The following is a 12,636-nucleotide window of genomic DNA, read 5'->3' as shown; positions in this document are numbered from 1 at the left end:
CACTGTGATAGACTACATCCAATTTGCTGAGTTGAGTGTTGGAAGCTATTTTGTAAATGACACCGCCGAAGTCAAGGATCGGTAGGATAGTCAGTTTTACGAGGGCATGTTTAGCGGCATGAGTGAAGGAGGCTTTGTTGCGAAACAGGAAGCCGATTGCAGTGCAGTGGCAAACCGTAGTCTGGCTTTTTTATGGCGGTTTTGGAGCAGTGGCTTCTTCCTTGCTGAGCGGCCTTTCAGGTTATGTCGATATATAACTAGTTTTACTGTGGATATAGATACTTTTGTACCTGTTTCCTCCAGCATCTTCACAAGGTCCTTTGCTGTTGTTCTGGGATTTATTTGCACTTTTTCGCACCAAAGTACGTTCATCTCTAGGAGACAGAACGCGTCTCCTTCCTGAGCGGTATGACGGCTGCGTGGTCCCATGGTGTTTATACTTGCGTACTATTGTTTGCACAGATGAACGTGGTACCTTCAGTCGTTTGGAAATTGCTCCCAAAGATGAACCAGACTTGTGGAGGTCTACAATTTTTTTGTGGAGGTCTTGGCTGATTTCTTTTGATTTTCCCATGATATCAAGCAAAGAGGCACTGAGTTTGAAGGTAGGCCTTGAAATACATCCACAGGTACACCTCCAATTGACTCAAATGATGTCAATTAGCCTATCAGAAGCTTCTAAAGCCATGACATCATTTTCTGGAATGTTCCAAGCTGTTTAAAGGCACAGTCAACTTAGTGTATGTAAACTTCTGACCCACTGGAATTGTGATACAGTGAATTATAAGTGAAATAATCTGTCTGTAAACAATTGTTGGAAAAATTACTTGTGTCATGCACAAAGTAGATGTCCTAACCGACTTGCCAAAACTATAGTTTGTTAACAAGAAATTTGTGGAGTGGTTGAAAAACGAGTTTTAATGACTCCAACCTAAATGTATGTAAACTTCCGACTTCAACTGTATAAACCCAATAATCTATTGATAAACCAAATATTGAACAACCGTCTTTAGCATGCCATGGCCTAGTAATGGCAATAGTTCCAAATTATACGGCAAATAAAGGGCGTTATTGTCACCATAAAAGGGGGCGTTTTCCAGGCGGAGTTTTAATGCTTGTTAACGTGCGCACAGTTTTATGACAGGTCTGATTTATTTACATTTTAGCAGACGCTCTTATCCAGAGCGACTTACAGTTAGTGAGTGCATACATTCTCATACCTGCCCCCCGTGGGCAACGAACCCACAACCCTGGCGTTGCAAGCGCCATGCTCTACCAATTGAGCTACAGGGGACTACATTTATAATGGGAAACATGTATATGTGGCGTGCGCCAAGTTAATAAATGTCAATATTTTTTGTACATGCGCAGACTTTTCAGAAATGGCGGAGGCAAAAATGTATTGTGACATTAACGCAACAGTTAGGCTATAAATGAGGCGCGCCCCTGGAGAACCGAACAGACATCATCTGTGCGTCCTTTGACCCGCTCAAACAACGCGAGTCCCAACATACTGACCCTAGCCCAAATTCATAGGATTTCACCCGTACCATGAAAATTCTCTGGGACGGCAAAAACCTGGAGAATTAGTGGCAAAATCGTGAAGTGTATGCCTGGTATTAATGTCTATGAATTCTCACTATGATCGGTTGTGCAAGACCATGATTGGCCAATATTCTTTGGGATTTAAATCAATTAGCCAATAAGACTAGCTTGTGTTGTGTGCGTGGAAATCAATTGGATGAGCAGCAATATGATTATAACCCACAGGATGATTATTTGATCATCATTAAACTCCTTATAAATGAATTGCATTTAATACTATGGTTACCTTTATAAATCAGCTGATTTTGAACAGTGAAATAAGTAAATTATATGTACAGTGAGGGTGTCACGGTTTCGGCCGAGGCTGCTCCTTCTCCTTGTTCGGGCAGGCTTCGGCGGTCGTCGTCTCCGGAGTACTAGCTGCCACCGTTCTATGTTTCTATGTTTGATTGGTTTTGTCTGTTTTGTTACACCTGTTCCTTGTTAGTGTTCATTATGCGTCCTATTTAGTTCTCTTGAGTTTGGTCAGGTGTTGTGTGTAATTGTTCGATGTCACGTGTTGTGTTAGTTCGTTGTTCTGTTCTCGCTGTATATTTTTTGTTAGAGAGAGTCCCGCACTTTGTGCGCCTTTATTTTGTACTTTACCATTGTGCGTAAAGTTCGCCTGTTGCCTGTTGCCGTGGTTGGCTTGTTCTTTGGACTTCACTAAAGAAGTTTGTTCGAAACCTCTGTGTGTCCTGCGTGTGATTCTACGCTACCTCTACACTCAACCCTGACATAATTACACACCATTACAATGGAATCAGCAGGAGCAACCGCACCCACGGAGATCATCGAGGAGCGCCTTCGTGGACAGGAGGACAGGATTAACCAAATTGGGCACGCTCTGGACAGAGTTATGAACACCCTCCATCGATGGGAGACCAGCGGGGTACCCACACCCCCACCTACCACACCTTCACCATCGGTCAGCCCGCCTGTCCAACTTCCGGAACCCAGTGGGATTCGGCTCTCGCTCCCGAGGGTGTACGACGGCACCGCTGCCGGGTGTCAGGGGTTCCTGTTGCAAGTTGAACTCTACCTCGCCACCGTACACCCGGCGCCCTCGGGACACGAGAGCGTTTCCGCCCTCATCTCCTGTCTCACCGGCAAGGCGTTGGAGTGGGTCAACGCCGAATGGAGGAGAATAGACGCCGCAACTATCACCTATGCGGAGTTCTCCCGCCGCTTCCGTGCAGTGTTTGACCATCCACCGGAGGGGAAGGCGGCGGGGGAGTGTCTATTCTACCTCCGGCAGGGGATGAGGAGCGCTCAGGAGTTTGCACTGGAGTTCCGGACTCTAGCGGCAGATGCAGGGTGGAATGAGCGGGCTCTCATAGATCACTTCCGCTGCAGCCTCCGGGAGGACGTCCGTAGAGAGTTGGCGTGCAGGGATACCACGCTTTCGTTTGACCAATTGGTTGACATGGCCATTCGGCTGGACACCCTGCTCGCCACCCGCGGGCGTCCCGGGTGGGGGTCGCCCATTCCACCCTCCAGCACCTCCGAGCCGAGCCCTATGGAGCTCGGAGGTGCTGGCGCTAGAGAACGGAGGAGAAGGAGCCCGAGGGGGGCCGTCCCCTGCACCAACTGTGGCCGTGGAGGGCGCACCGCGGCTAGGTGCTGGGGAGGGTCTCCTGGTGGAAGAGAAGGCAGGCCACACATTGGGGAGTCCTCCCAGGTGAGTAGGCGCCCCACTTACCCAGAGATTTCTGTCGTACACATAACCATACCTGTTTGTTTTCCACAGGTTGCACCTCGTTCCCAGCATAAGGCGCTAATAGATTCAGGCGCAGCTGGGAATTTTGTAGATCGCAAATTCTGTGTAGAGTTAGGGATCCCTCTCCTTCCGGTAAATAATCATTTCCCTGTACATGCCCTAGATAGCCGTCCGTTAGGATCCGGGTTGATTAGGGAGGTCACAGTGCCACTTAGGATGGAGATGCAGGGGGGTCATGAGGAGACGATTCAGCTCTATCTGATCGACTCTCCTGCGTATCCGGTGGTGCTGGGGCTTCCCTGGTTGATTACACATGATCCTACTATTTCGTGGCGAGAGAGGGCTCTTAAGGGGTGGTCTGCCCAGTGTGAGGGGCTATGTCTGGGTGTTTCCGTAGGGGCGACCTCGGTGGAGAGTCCGAACCAGATGCCCGCATTGCACATTCCCCCCGAGTATGAGGATTTGGCACTCGTGTTTAGCAAGACGAGAGCGGCGCGATTGCCGCCTCATAGACAGGGGGATTGTGCGATAGACCTCCAGGCAGGAGCTGCGCTCCCGCGGAGCCATGTGTATCCTTTGTCACAAGAGGAGAAGAGGGCGATGGAGACATACATTGCAGAGTCTCTGAGACAGGGATACATACGGCCCTCCACTTCACCCGCGTCCTCAAGCTTCTTTTTTGTGAAGAAAAAGGATGGAGGTTTGCGCCCGTGTATTGATTACCGCGGTCTCAATCAGATTACTGTGAAATATAGTTATCCACTCTCTCTGATTGCGACTATGACGGAGTCATTACACGGGGCACGGTTCTTCACAAAATTGGACCTCAGGAGCGCATATAACTTGGTGCGCATTAGAGAGGGCGATGAATGGAAAACAGCATTTAGTACTACCTCCGGTCATTACGAGTATCTCGTCATGCCATACGGGTTAATGAATGCTCCATCAGTCTTCCAATCCTTTGTAGATGAGATTTTCCGGGACATGCAGGGGCAGGGAGTAGTCGTGTACATAGACGATATTCTGGTGTACAGTTCTACCCAAGCCGAGCATGTAGCCCTGGTGCGCCGAGTGTTGAGGAGGCTGTTGGAGCATGACCTGTATGTCAAGGCAGAGAAATGTCTGTTCTTCCAGGAGTCGGTCTCCTTTTTGGGATATCAGTTGTCTGCGTCAGGGGTGAAGATGGAGGTTGACCGTGTGTCAGCCGTGCATAATTGGCAAACCCCAACCACGGTTAATGAGGTGCAGCAGTTCTTGGGTTTTGCGAATTACTACCGGAGGTTTATCCGGGGTTTTGGACAGGTGGCAGCTCCCATAACGTCCCTTCTGAAGGGGGGTCCGGTGCGCTTGCGGGGGTCAGCTGAGGCGGACAGGGCTTTTGGGAGACTGAAGGACCTGTTTACCTCGGCTCCGGTGCTGGCGCACCCGGATCCCGCTTTACCATTCCAAGTGGAGGTGGACGCGTCTGAAGCCGGTATCGGGGCCGTTCTCTCACAACGGTCCGGCACACCACCTAAACTCCGCCCCTGTGCTTTTTATTCGAAAAAGCTCAGTCCGGCGGAGCGTCATTATGACGTAGGGGACAGGGAGCTGTTAGCCGTGGTACAAGCCCTAAAGGTGTGGAGGCATTGGCTTGAGGGGGCTCAACACCCTTTTCTCATTTTGACTGACCACCGTAACCTGGAATACATTCGGGCAGCTAGGAGACTGAATCCTTGCCAGGCTCGGTGGACTATGTTCCTAGCCCGGTTCGTGTTTAAGATCACTTACATCCCTGGGTCCCAGAACGGGAAGGCAGATGCCCTGTCTCGGCGGTATGACACGGAGGAGAGGTCCGTTGAGCCCACTCCCATACTACCTAAGTCTTGTCTGGTGGCACCGGTGGTATGGGAGGTCGATACGGAGATCGAGCGGGCGTTACGCACCGACCCTAGCCCTCCACAGTGTCCGGTGGGTCGGACGTACGTCCCGCTCGAGGTCCGGGATCGACTCATTTATTGGGCTCACACGTCACCCTCCTCTGGGCATCCAGGTATTGGCCGGACAGTGCACTGCCTTAGCACAAAGTACTGGTGGCCAACGTTAGCCAGGGATGTGAGGATTTATGTCTCCTCCTGCTCGGTGTGTGCCCAGTGTAAGGCGCCCAGACACTTGCCCAGGGGTAAGTTACAACCCCTGCCCGTTCCACAACGACCCTGGTCTCACCTCTCGGTGGATTTTGTTACAGACCTTCCCCCGTCACAGGGGAATACCACCATCCTAGTCGTTGTGGATCGGTTCTCTAAGGCCTGTCGTCTCCTTCCCATGCCGGGTCTTCCTACTGCCCTACAGACCGCTGAGGCTCTATTTACCCACGTCTTCCGGCATTACGGGGTACCCGAGGATATAGTGTCTGATCGAGGCCCCCAGTTTACCTCCAGAGTCTGGAGAGCGTTTATGGAACGGTTGGGGGTTTCGGTGAGCCTTACCTCGGGTTACCACCCGGAGAGTAATGGGCAGGTCGAACGTGTCAACCAGGATGTGGGTAGGTTTCTGAGGTCGTATTGCCAGGGCCGGCCGGAGGAGTGGGCGAGATATGTTCCCTGGGCCGAGATGGCACAGAACTCTCTCCGCCACTCCTCCACTAAACTAACCCCTTTCCAGTGTGTGTTAGGGTACCAGCCGGTTCTGGCACCTTGGCATGAGAGCCAGATCAAGGCCCCTGCGGTGGATGAGTGGGTGCGGCGCTCGGAGGAGACGTGGAACGCTGCACACATCCATCTGCAGCGAGCCATCCGTCGACATAAGACGAGCGCCGATCTCCACCGCAGTGAGGGGCCAGTGTACGCACCTGGAGATCGAGTCTGGCTCTCGACCAGAAACCTGCCCCTCCGCCTGCCCTGCCGGAAGCTGGGTCGGCGGTTTGTGGGGCCTTTTAAGGTCCTGAGGAGATTGAACGAGGTGTGTTACAGGTTACAACTGCCCATTGATTACAAGAATATTAACCCCTCGTTCCATGTGTCTCTCCTCAGGCCGGTGGTAGCTGGTCCACTCCAGGACTATGAGATAGAAGAGACTCCTCCGCCCCCGTTGGACATCGAGGGGGCTCCGGCGTACACTGTTCGGTCCATCCTAGATTCGAGACGCCGGATGGGGGGTCTCCAATATCTCGTGGAGTGGGAGGGGTACGGCCCGGAGGAGCGGTGCTGGGTGCCGAGGAGGGACATCCTAGACCCGTCTCTTCTGACCGAGTTCCATCGTGGTCATCCCACGCGCCCTGCTCCGCGTCTTCCTGGTCGTCCCCGAGGCCGGGGTCGGCGCACGGCTGGAGCCGCGCGTCAAGGGGGGGGGTACTGGCCGAGGCTGCTCCTTCTCCTTGTTCGGGCAGGCTTCGGCGGTCGTCGTCTCCGGAGTACTAGCTGCCACCGTTCTATGTTTCTATGTTTGATTGGTTTTGTCTGTTTTGTTACACCTGTTCCTTGTTAGTGTTCATTATGCATCCTATTTAGTTCTCTTGAGTTTGGTCAGGTGTTGTGTGTAATTGTTCGATGTCACGTGTTGTGTTAGTTCGTTGTTCTGTTCTCTCTGTATATTTTTTGTTAGAGAGAGTCCCGCACTTTGTGCGCCTTTATTTTGTACTTTACCATTGTGCGTAAAGTTCGCCTGTTGCCGTGGTTGGCTTGTTCTTTGGACTTCACTAAAGACGTTTGTTCGAAACCTCTGTGTGTCCTGCGTGTGATTCTACGCTACCTCTACACTCAACCCTGACAGAGGGAAAAAAGTATTTGATCCCCTGCTGATTTTGTACGTTTGCCCACTGACAAAGAAATGATCAGTCTATAATTTGAATGGTAGGTTTATTTGAACAGTGAGAGACAGAATAATAACGACAGAAAAACGCATGTCAAAAAATGTTATACATTGATTTGCATTTGAATGAGGGAAATAAGTATTTGACCCCCGCTCAATCAGAAAGATTTCTGGCTCCCAGGTGTCTTTTATACAGGTAACGAGCTGAAATTAGGAGCACACTCATAAAGGGAGTGCTCCTAATCTCAGCTTGTTACCTGTATAAAAGACACATGTACACAGAAGCAATCAATCAGATTCCAAACTCTCCACCATGGCCAAGACCAAAGAGCTCTCCAAGGATGTCAGGGACAAAATTGTAGACCTACACAAGGCTGGAATGGGCTACAAGACCATCGCCAAGCAGCTTGGTGAGAAGGTGACAACAGTTGGTGCGATTATTCACAAATGGAAGAAACACAAAAGAACTGTCAATCTCCCTCGGCCTAGGGCTCCATGCAAGATCTCACCTCGTGGAGTTGCAATGATCATGAGAATGGTGAGGAATCAGCCCAGAACTACACGGGAGGATCTTGTCAATGATCTCAAGGCAGCTGGGACCATAGTCACCAAGAAAACAATTGGTAACACACTACACCGTGAAGGACTGAAATCCTGCATGACATTGACCCAAAACACACGGCCAAGGCAACAAAGGAGTGGCTCAAGAAGAGCACATTAAGGTCCTGGAGTAGCCTGTCTCCAGACCTTAATCCCATAGAAAATATGTGGAGGGAGCTGAAGGTTCGAGTTGCCAAACGTCAGCCTCGAAACCTTAATGACTTGGAGAAGATCTGCAAAGAGGAGCGGAACAAAATCCCTCCTGAGATGTGTGCAAACCTGGTGGCCAACTACAAGAATCGTCTGACCTCTGTGATTGCTAACAAGGGTTTTGCCACCAAGTACTAAGTCATGTTTTGCAGACGGTCAAATACTTATTTCCCTCATTAAAATGCAAATCAATTTATAACATTTTTGATATGCGTTTTTCTGGATCTTTTTGTTGTTATTCTGTCTCTCACTAAACCTACCATTAAAATTATAGACTGATCATGTCTTTGTCAGTGGGCAAACGTACAAAATCAGCAGGGGATCAAATACTTATTTCCCTCACTGTATGTGTAACTTTGATAAAGTTATGTAATAACTAGATAATAAGCATGTAATAAAAAATTATGAATCAATTTGCACAGTACAGTAGGGGCAGTCAGAACTAATCAAATTATTACCCACCTCTTTGCTATCGATTGGCCATTACAGTCAAGACCGGGAGTGGTTTGGAGAAAATGGGCCAATCAGGTAATCAGATTTTGTGCGGATCAGTTTTGTGGCTCCTCGCTCTGGTGCGTGGGGTGGCTCTCCAACAATAGAAAGTGGTACGTACCATCACAGTCTCTACGATAGGTACATTTCCCTACGAAGTCAAGATTATTTTTTCTACTTTGCATTAATAAAACACAGTTTATTCACGTTTGGATCAATATGTGTGGATGAATTGATCTGAACATCGGTCGTCAGCTCAACTTCACCCGTTGGACTGTCGGTTGCATTAGATTGTGCCCTCAGGATCCCTTTTGAAGGAGAATTGTGCCTTAATCCTTCGCTGCTACCTTTCTAACGGGATTCATTTTGCCCCGGCTATGATAACCACAGCATGGAATGAGGCTGGATGTTTGAATTGATTGAAACAGCCAAGTGCACTGTACTGCAGTAGAGATGGCAAGAACATAGGAGGAATTGAACAAACATTTAAGGTATGACATTTTCTCATGACTGAATTGTTTCATTCTAAACGTATACCTACAAACAAGAACATTTGAGAATTCTGAAATGTAGTAAAGTTGCTACCATTTACTTTACACAATTAACTGTTAAAATGAGCACCAGTCCATGCGCAAAGGCTGGTCAACGACAATCTTTCTGTGTGGTAATACTAATAGAATATTGGTTAGCCATGATAAGCCATCAATGTCTGTGCTAACTAACATTTGTAGCAATCTAGCCAGGTGACAGGTGTGAGGAAAATATCATTCAGTGTTTTTAACTTGTCAGTTTGTTGTACAAATGCGGTTTTATTGGTTACATTATGCATACTGTATACACCGGAGAGAAAGAACACCTAGCTAGCTACTTGTCAATGGTCGTGTTTTGAAATTAGCCGGGGTTTCACATCTGCACGAGCTCGCGTTGTAAATTAGGCGAAATGGTTAGCAAGCAGCATGCTAACTATCACATCACATTGTCATTTTGAAGGGTTGGTGTGAAAATATACATCGGACATCTTGTCAAAGCATTATCATAACGGCGCATTTTTTTTTTTGCAGACCCAGGTCAACATTGTCGTTATTTACTAGCTAGATAGCTAGCGTACAATCTTTCAGCAAGAGCACGATAACGGCGCATTAACCCCCGGTTGTGCGCGAGCAAGCACCGGCACGGCAGTGATTACATTTTCCCACGAATAATGCATTGACTTTTCGGTGAAGAAGGGTTAGGGTAGTCTTCGATCTAGCTCCAATGAAGTTGTCTATGGGGCATGGGGGAAGGGAAAGCCACAGCAAGGGAAAATCATCTTGCAAGACGCTTTGTGAAATCGGAAACGTTTTTCTCGATCGCCTTGAGTTCATTTGGTGGCAAAAGCATCTTTATTTTACAGTGACTATACACGAACCTATTTCACAACTCGAGTTCTGAGAATGAGTTAGATGTCGTTTGGGTGTTTTTTTTTTATTTTCTTTTTTTTTAAACATCCTCCGGCGATTTTTGAACTTTTACTGTTGAAAAGCGATATCCCAAGTATACCGTAACTACAGTAAAGTACACACACTAAAGGGTAAAAAACGTTTTTAGCAAAATATTTTTTTTAGACACAACTGCAAACTTCAAGGAGTAAGGCATTCAAGGTGTTGGTCTGAAGGGAATCATGATGTCATCGGCCTTCCACCTTTCCTGAGGAACAATAGAGAACAAAAGAGGAAAGGCCCACCCCCACTTGTGCTATGTCATGACTTACCTGGACCACCTATTGAGATGTGCCTTTTGTTAAGTAAATCAGCTGTTAAATGAGGTGAAAAGGAGACTGAAGTAGCACTTTAAGTTATTATTGCAAATATGTATGCTTTTTGGCAAGCTGTACATTTAAGGATGTTTAGCCTTTTATTATGATAGATTGTCAGTTCATTTATTTATGTCTCTCGCACCATAATATCAGCCAACGTGACATGACATAGGACGACGGTCCTATTTGATGCCTGTTCAGCATCTGTGTGTGTATGCCAAGGTGGCGAGGAGCGCGCCAGGTCCTGCATTTGTTAGCGAGCACGCGCCTGTCATTGAAATCTGTCAATCAAATCTGTCAATGCTGTACATGCTGTAAAGGACAAGCTTAGTCTAGTGTTCATTATACAGTAAAATGATAGGTTAGATTAGACCTGAACCCTCTATTTTCATGATATGCCATATTGCAAACGTTTCCACTGAAGTTAGCTTTTTGAAAAGAATCCCCTGAATTAAAAGTTTCCTTTGCATACAGTGGGTTTTAAACAACAACAAATTCGGCAGGAGACGTTCTGCCCCCATTTATTTTCAATGCTCAGAAATGTGCAGGGGATTGTGGGAAGGTGAGCAGCGAGAACCCTGCTCTGCTCTACTTTATGCAAATGTCAAGCAAAGCGAAGCTTTGGAGCGAAGCATTGTCAAGAGGAGGCGCCTCTGGTCAAAACCCACTGTTAGGTTCCGATAACCTCTAGATAACGGATCATGATAGCAATGGTTAACTAGTCTCGGAAACACGACCCTAAGCTGGAACCTTGGTACAATGGTACATTGCTGGAAGCAGACTAATGGTTATCTGATAAAAAATGATCTCATAAAAGTATATCATATTTCTGTCTATGAATCAGACTGTCTATGAATCAATGCATGGATATGTCTTGTTGTTGTTGTTGTCATCGTTGTTGTTGTTGTTTTCTATGAGTAGCAGTGTTGGTCAGGCAGCTCAGCTACTATAGCAGGGGTTCTTAAACCTTTTCAGCCTGGGACCCCAATTAGAAATTCTGTGTTTTCCTGGGACCCAAGTTTATGAAAACATGCAACTATACGTAAATAAAATCAAATAATGATGAAATGAAATACACATATAAATAGCAATGAATGTTTATTTTTCCACATTAAAAACTCTTACATATCTGTCTAGGTTGTACAATAAATAATTTTCATTCTGAACTGTAATAAACTGATTGATCACATCACACAAATGTTTAACAAAACACACAAACACACACACACACACACACAGGCTCAGTTTTTTATAGTGCAACCCTAAGTAACAGTACAGATGAAGATGAACAATGATCAGGCCTACTGTACATCTTAGTTTTCAACAAACATGTCTATTCTGGGCTCCATTTTTGACAGTGCAACCCTGAGGTCATGCTCAGCATTGAGTGTTTTTTAATTACGCCAGTGTTGAGAACCCTGACTCACATGTGGTGCCAAACTGGATCAGAACATCTACTGCTTTCTCAGTCAGACAGGAGACCGCTTCCTGCTGTAGATAAGCAACCCAGAACCGTGTGAGTGTGTTTGCCTCAAAAAGCATCTTGCTTCAATCAGTTTATTCCAGTTCAGAAAAAAAATGACTACTTGTTTTCAACAATAATTTCTACAGTAAGATGTACAGTAGGCCTGATCATTGTTCATCTTTATATGTACTGTTACTTAGGGTTGCAATCAGTATCTAGCTAGCTTGCTTTAGCTAACGTTAGCTAGCTAGCTATTAACTGTGTACAAGGGGATTGTTTGAAAGAGAAACTTGCATCTACTACTATGAGAGATAGCACTCCTTATTTCTGCTTATCATCACCTGTTATAAAATGACAACAATGCCTTGCTAGCCGACTTACTTTTCCACTGTCGAAGCACTGTTTCCTGAAGCATTCTGCCCTGTTCTGAAAGAACTCCCTGACCCTGGGTTTACCGTCATGCTGTGGATGTTTGGTCATCATTTGTTAATTTTGAGAGACTCATTACTAAACACTTCCCTGCACAAAACACATTGTGGGCGCTCCTCGTTATTTCTCAAAGTTTGTATGAAACCAAGAGAGAGAAACTCATCGCTGTATTTGCTTTTCATGACGATTGAGCTCAGTCAGAACTTGTGACTAGCTTGAGTCCATTTGATGACAGCGGTGAGTGATGGCGAGTGGGAATGACAAGTCAGTGGCTGATGCCGTGTTCAAAACAACTGGGAACTGAAAAAAACGAGCTCCAAATCTGAATTCCAACTCGGGAACTCTGGCCTCTTTCTAGAGCTCTGACTTTCCGACCTGAAGATCACTGACATCATGATTTGACCTCGTATTTTTTCGAGTTCCCAGTTGTTTTGAATGCAGCATGACAGCACATCATCTGCTGCTGAACGACAGCGCTGCAGCGTTTGGGTCACAGAGTGATCTTCAAGAAAACTGCAGAAAAAAGATCTGGTAAACCGCGAAGCACACAGG

General features: G+C 47.0%; 1 protein-coding gene across 7 annotated transcripts in view; it reads left to right on the top strand.

The window, feature by feature from the left end:
• Nucleotides 1–8,488: 8,488 nt before the first annotated feature.
• LOC121548766 (wiskott-Aldrich syndrome protein family member 1-like) overlaps nucleotides 8,489–12,636 on the top strand; it is a 94,402-nt gene continuing 90,254 nt past the window's right edge. For all 7 annotated transcript variants that reach the window (XM_045210186.1, XM_045210188.1, XM_045210192.1 and 4 more), the window contains exon 1: nucleotides 8,489–8,886. The gene's annotated coding sequence lies outside the window, so the exon portion shown is untranslated. The remainder of the gene's footprint in view (nucleotides 8,887–12,636) is intronic.

This window comes from Coregonus clupeaformis, chromosome 33 (genome assembly GCF_020615455.1).
Source record: "Coregonus clupeaformis isolate EN_2021a chromosome 33, ASM2061545v1, whole genome shotgun sequence".
Taxonomy (NCBI): Eukaryota; Metazoa; Chordata; class Actinopteri; order Salmoniformes; family Salmonidae; genus Coregonus; species Coregonus clupeaformis.
Note: the sequence above shows the minus strand (reverse complement) of the source record. Positions and strands in the feature narration are given on the sequence as shown.